The sequence below is a fragment of the Cervus elaphus genome, chromosome 8 (genome assembly GCF_910594005.1).
Source record: "Cervus elaphus chromosome 8, mCerEla1.1, whole genome shotgun sequence".
NCBI lineage: Eukaryota > Metazoa > Chordata > Mammalia > Artiodactyla > Cervidae > Cervus > Cervus elaphus.
Window position 1 is genome coordinate 29,354,070 of NC_057822.1, and position 6,000 is coordinate 29,360,069.

Below are 6,000 nucleotides of genomic sequence, written 5' to 3' on the forward strand. Positions count from 1 at the left end.
CTTTATGGTGCTGAACATTATACCATGATACTTTGAAACATGATCCCAATACAAATCTGCTTAATACAGAAAACTATAATGAAAGTGAAGAATAGTCTTCAGATATTAATCCCAATTAGTTTAATTGAGCCCCTCCTTCTGTCTTACTGTGAATGTCATATTTGACCTAGGGTGTCTGGCCTACAAACCTCAGCCCATTCAAAGCTTTAAAACACATTTAAGCTAGTGGATTTATAAAAGTGACTCATTCACTCACCAAGTACTTTTTGAGTATCTGCTATATACAAGGAACAATGTCAGACTCTGAGAATGCAAAGTAAAAGGAACATAGTCCTTGCCTCAAGGAACTCACATGGCTAAAGGATTCTGGCAACAGCAGTCTGAAGAGATGAGTGCTGTGATGTGGGTTGTAGCTCAAGATATGGTGGGAGCCTTCAGGAGGTGTACCTGACCTCCAAGACATCCTCTGGGGAAGGGATTCTGGAGGAGGTGAGGACATTTTAAAGATTAGAAGGACTTTGCAGGGTAGAGGGGTTGGAGTGGGAGGTCTAAGAAAGTGTGTTCAGAGAAGGGTGTGCAGTCTCCTCAGGAAGATTTGTGTTACTGAGATTTTGTTCTTGGAATCTCCAGTGGAAGGGGGCAGAGAGTAGCAAGATAGTGAGAAACAAGATTTCCAAAGGTTAAAAGGAAAACCTAGGTACACTGTAAGCCAGAGATTACTATGATTGATACTGCATTTTGGGAAGATCTTTTTTTGTTTAATATAACTCATCATCATCTCAAGAACTGAGTCTGCATTTTACCAGTTGACATTCATAGCTCCTGCAGAAATGACTCATTAAATTAGACTCTGCAGAGTAGTAAACACCAATGTAAAACAGAACCGAGACCAAATAGAACTGTTGGGTACAACACATCTTAATTTTCAGAGATATAACCAACATTGTTACCACCAGATATCAACTAACTTGTTAGGTTGGTGAACTTTTAAGGATTGGCAAGTTTTTAAAGTCTTTGGTAATGGAATGTTAAGAGATAGTGGTCTTCGGGGACTCTGACAAGCCGTAGAGTGGATGGTCATCTTTGGCTCTGCTCCGTGGAGGGGACAGAAGATGGAAGAAGAAGAGGAAGAAACCTTTCCAGCATGACCTCAATGAGAGGACAGGTGTCTAGCTTGGGGATGGAGAACATGGTTTGGATCCAGCCTGGAGGCTTGTCTTTGGGTTTAGTGGAGGCCTCTGGAATTCCTCTACTTACTAACCAAGAGTCCTTCTCTTTGCCTCTGTCTTATCTATAAACTGAGGATACTTGCCGCAGCCTACCACTCAGGACTCTGCAAGAATTAAACATGTTAGTGTGTATCCAACACTTAGACCCATGCTAGCCCCTGGTAGGCTTTCCATAAATATTAGCTATCACCAGACTGTGTTGTTCTCTTCAAGAATGAAGGGAAACACCTTGCATATAATTAAATGTAGTGAGCATTCATTTCCTGTCTCATTCGACATTAAGAAAATAGATACAAGGTGAAAGGTATGATGGAAAGAAGTGGTCCAGGAGGTAGGGAGTTGGGCTGGATGACCTACTAATGACCCACTCAGTTCTGAATCTGTGGCTCTCTAAGTAGAGATAGAGGTTTGCCCGTCATGTGTGAGTCTGCATTTGTTACTCCGTGGAGCCCCCTGCCCTGCCTGGGGTAGAAACACAAATCAAAACTCTGTCTTCTGGAAAATTGCATCCTTGCCAAGGTTGGCAAGTTGCTCTATGCCACCCTATTTCCTGTTGGCCTCAGGTTTTCTTCTTCAGTCCAAATGTGTTTGCATTGTTCTCCAAGTCTGACTGAGGCTCGAGGGGATCCCTGAGCTGGTTTCCTCTGATTTGAAACGCACACACGCAGGCACACGCACGCACACACTTCATTCTCACCAGCATCCCAGGAGGTGAAAAGTCCACCTTAGGATGTGCCAGGTTTAGGCTCTGAGGAGCCCAGAGTTTTCTCCAATACCACAATGGTCTGATTGTGCAAGCTTTTTTCAATCCCAATGGCAGGTCTGCAGGCCAGCTGAAAGCTCATCTTGAACAACCACCTCAAACCTTAAACCCAAATCCCACAGCAGCCCTCCTGGAACCAAGTCTGTTTTCATAGAATATCTGGTTACATTATTTTAAAAATGAGCAACCTTATTATCAATAGTGTTTCTGAGAACCCAGCATTCTTTTAGAAAATGCTAGCTCTCCAGGGCTGGCAAGAGCTGCAAAGCAGACACATTCTCTCACTTGCCACCCTCTCCCTCAGGCATCACCCAGCCAAATCCAACAGCTTAACAGAAACAAACATCAAGACTCCACATCTCCTAAGGAGCTGAGTCCTGGGTGATGGAAGGAGGGAGTGGGATCTCTTTCCCTGGTTGTCTTGAAGAATAGGAGAGACTTTTGTAACACATGTGCTGAGTTGGAATTTTAAAGAACTCAGTACATAGTCCTTACTTTCTTAAATAGGAGATGATAAACAACATAATTTAAACTTTCCTTCATACATGTATTGTATGCTCATTCTGTGCTCAGCGTTGTGTCAAAAGCAGTGTTTTTATTTCAAAACACTTGAGAGTGTGCTGAGTTAGCATCCTGGTATTAGTGAGGACATTGGATGAGACCCTGGGTTTCATTCTTCAGTTTTAGCCTGTATTTGGTTAATCATCAACCAAGTATTGAAATTTTCCATGCCTCAGCTTCTTCACCTGTAAAATAGTGATCATTATTGTGAGGGTCAAATGAAATAATGCATGGCAAAATGTCTTGCAAATTAGAAAGCCTTCGACACTTAAAAATGTATCTATTTCTTTTAATATGATCTTTCTTTATGTCCATATATGGGAATACTTAGAACTTTCTAATTCCTCTTCAACTAGATTATAGACCCTTGACAGTTTTCAGTTTGGTTCAGTTGCTCAGTCGTGTCTGAGTCTTTGTGACCCCATGGACTGCAGCACTTCAGGCTTCCCTTTCTATCACTGACTCCTGGAGTTGCTCAAACTCATGTCCATTGAGTCGGTGATGCCATCCAACTATCTCATCCTCTGTGGTCCCCTTCTCCTCCTGTCTTCAATCTTTCCCAGCATCAGACAGTTTTAGAGGACAAAAAGGCAGTTTGAAATAAAAACACTGCTTTTGACACAATGCTGAGCACAAAGTGAGCATAAAATACACATATGAAGGAAAGTTTAAATTATGTTGTTCATCATCTCCTATTTAAGAAAGTAGGGAACTATGTACTGAGTTTTTTAAAATTCCAAATATCTCTATATATCTCTATTTCATCAATCTATATGCTATCCATGTATCTATGTATCTGTGTATCTATGTATCTGAATATCTATCTATCTGTCTATCTATCTACCATGTACATTTATCTTCAAAGTATGAATATCAGCTCCCAAGGGTTTCTTGTTTTTGAGACAGCTCAGTGGCTCATATAGAGATGAGGACTCATCACTGAGATGCCAATTCAAGAGTCCTGCTCCTCACTAGCTGTAACTTAAGTCACACTACCTAACCTCTCTGTTCTTCAGTTATGACATCAGTAAATTGGGTCAATGTTTATCTCACCAATTATGGTGACGATGGAATGAGATAGCATATGCGAAGCATCCACTATCGTTCCTGACACATTACACATTCAGCGCAAGTTTGACCTTTTACCAACATGATAGATGGGGGAAGAGAAGGGAAGGAAGTTACAGACACATATGGGAATGACACATGTGGCAAGGATCAAGGTCAAGGTCAAAGGTGAGAGGGAATGCCCTTTGATGGTCCTTCTCAAAAACAGTCCAGCCTGATGCTGAGGTAAGGCTAAGGGTACAATGAAATCAGAGCTCTGAGACTGTATATACTCCCATTTCAGTGAGATACCTACAGTCACTCAAGATTGGCTTATTAAGTAGAGGAGACTCATTCAAGAGATACCAATCAGCCTGTTCAAAGCAACAGCTGAAGTTCTGACTTCAGGCAAGTTAGGAACTGAAGTAAGAAACGGGAAACATAATAGACATCTTTTCTTTTTCCGTTTTCTCCCTAGGAGACATCACCACGTCGCAAAGCTTTAAATATCATCTATGCGCTGGTGGGGGACTTCCCAGGAGGCGCTAGTGGTAAAGAACCCACCCGAGAATGAAGGAGACATAGAGATGTGGGTTTGATCCTTGGGTCAGGAAGATCCACTGGAGGAGGGCATGGCAACCCACTCCAGTATTTTTGCCTGGAGAATCTCATGGACAGAGGAGCCTGGCAGGGTACAGTCCATGTGACTTAGCACACATGCACGCATGTGCTGGTGACTGACTGCCACTTTGTATGTCCACCCTTCACGTCTTGCCAACTTTAGGTTTATAAATTCAGTGGTCTACTCTATAATTCCCTTTGTATATGTATTTTATACCTAAACCTATATCTGGTTCTGGATCTGGATCTAGATCTAGATATCTACTTTAAAAGTACAAAACTCAGTTGCTAGTCTTGTTCCCTCTCTTCCTATATAACTCCCTCCTAACATCTTTTGACTCTCATAATTGGTTCCATGTATTATTATATAAATTTTAAAAGCATTAATGTATCAATAAATGAAATTTCAAGTACAGGGAAAATAGAATAAAGGATATTCCCTGCCATCAAAGGGCTCACTAGGTAGTAGGGCAGACAGTACATTGTCCTGAAGGTGTTTTTCTGCACATCTCAATGTTGTAAGATCTGCTGTGGGACAGAAAGGACAAGGAGATGTCCCCACAGAGTGATAATGAGAAGCTGACATTTTGAGCTGCTTCTTGAAGGATGATGAAGTGGCTGTTGTCTGGTGTGTATCGCAGTGCTGTGGTTTTCAATTAGCTACTCTCAACTTAGTTGAGAGGATTACACATACCCACCCCACAGATTAACTTTGGCCATGCGACTTGCATTTGCCACACGGAATGTGAGCAGAAATGTGGGCTACATTTGAGCAGAAGCCTTAAAAGGCATCACCAGCTTTTGTTGATCTTCTCCTTCTTTTGTAAGAATACCATGTTCCAGAGAGGGGCTTCTTCTCCAGCCTGTATCTCGAGATGAAGAAGAGCCATTGAAAAGAGCCACAGCCAGTGTGAATCAGTGAGAAGTAAGACTTTGCTGCTGTAAGCTCCTGAGATTTTTGGGGGTAGTTTACTGCTGCAACATAAATGACAAATGCCAACTAATAAAAATCTTGGTACCAGACCTGGAGTGCAATAGCAAACCTACAACATGTGCCATTGGCTTCCAGGTTAAGTGTTACAGAGCAAGGAAACTTCTTGGTGACTCATTTATTCAGTGGAGGAACATTTGGTAAAATTGTTACTTGCAATACCTTGGAGGGTGACAGATTATGTTCCTGTAGAAGATACCTGTATCTGTATTTTTATCTTATATAGAATATACGTGTGTAAGAATTTTGTTTTCTTCCTTTTCTTTTGGTTTTATTTTACTTTTTAACTTAGTATGCTTCCTTTTTTATTGGAATATAATTACTTTACAATGCTGTGTTAGTTTCTGCAGTACAATAACTATATATATAAATAAATATATATATATATATATATATATATATATATCCATATCCCCTTCCCCTTGAACCTCCCTTTCACTGTCCCACTACATCCTACCCCTCTAGGTCATCACAGAGCACCAAGCTGGGCTCCATGTGCTATGCAGTTGCTTCCCACTAGCTATGTATTTTACACATGATGGTGTATATATGTCAATGCTACTGTCTCAATCTGTCCCATCCTCTCCTTTATTTGCTGTGTCCACAGTTCTGTTCTCTACATCTGTGCCTCTGTCCCTGCCCTACAAATAAATTCTTCAGGACCATTTTTCCAGATTCTATATGTTAATATATGTTATTTATTTTTCTCTTTTATTTCTTATTCATGTGTCTTCAAGTTGTCTGGAGTTCATCTGATCTAAACTGGGCTGGGCTGGGCTTGCTGCCAG

The 6,000-nt window shown here is 41.1% G+C and overlaps 1 long non-coding RNA gene across 2 annotated transcripts in view; it reads left to right on the forward strand.

Moving 5' to 3' along the window:
• LOC122698703 overlaps positions 1-5,663 on the forward strand; it is an 81,689-nt gene extending 76,026 nt beyond the window's left edge. For both annotated transcript variants that reach the window (XR_006342394.1, XR_006342393.1), the window contains exon 3: positions 4,079-5,663. This is a non-coding gene — a long non-coding RNA (uncharacterized LOC122698703). The remainder of the gene's footprint in view (positions 1-4,078) is intronic.
• Positions 5,664-6,000: the final 337 nt, after the last annotated feature.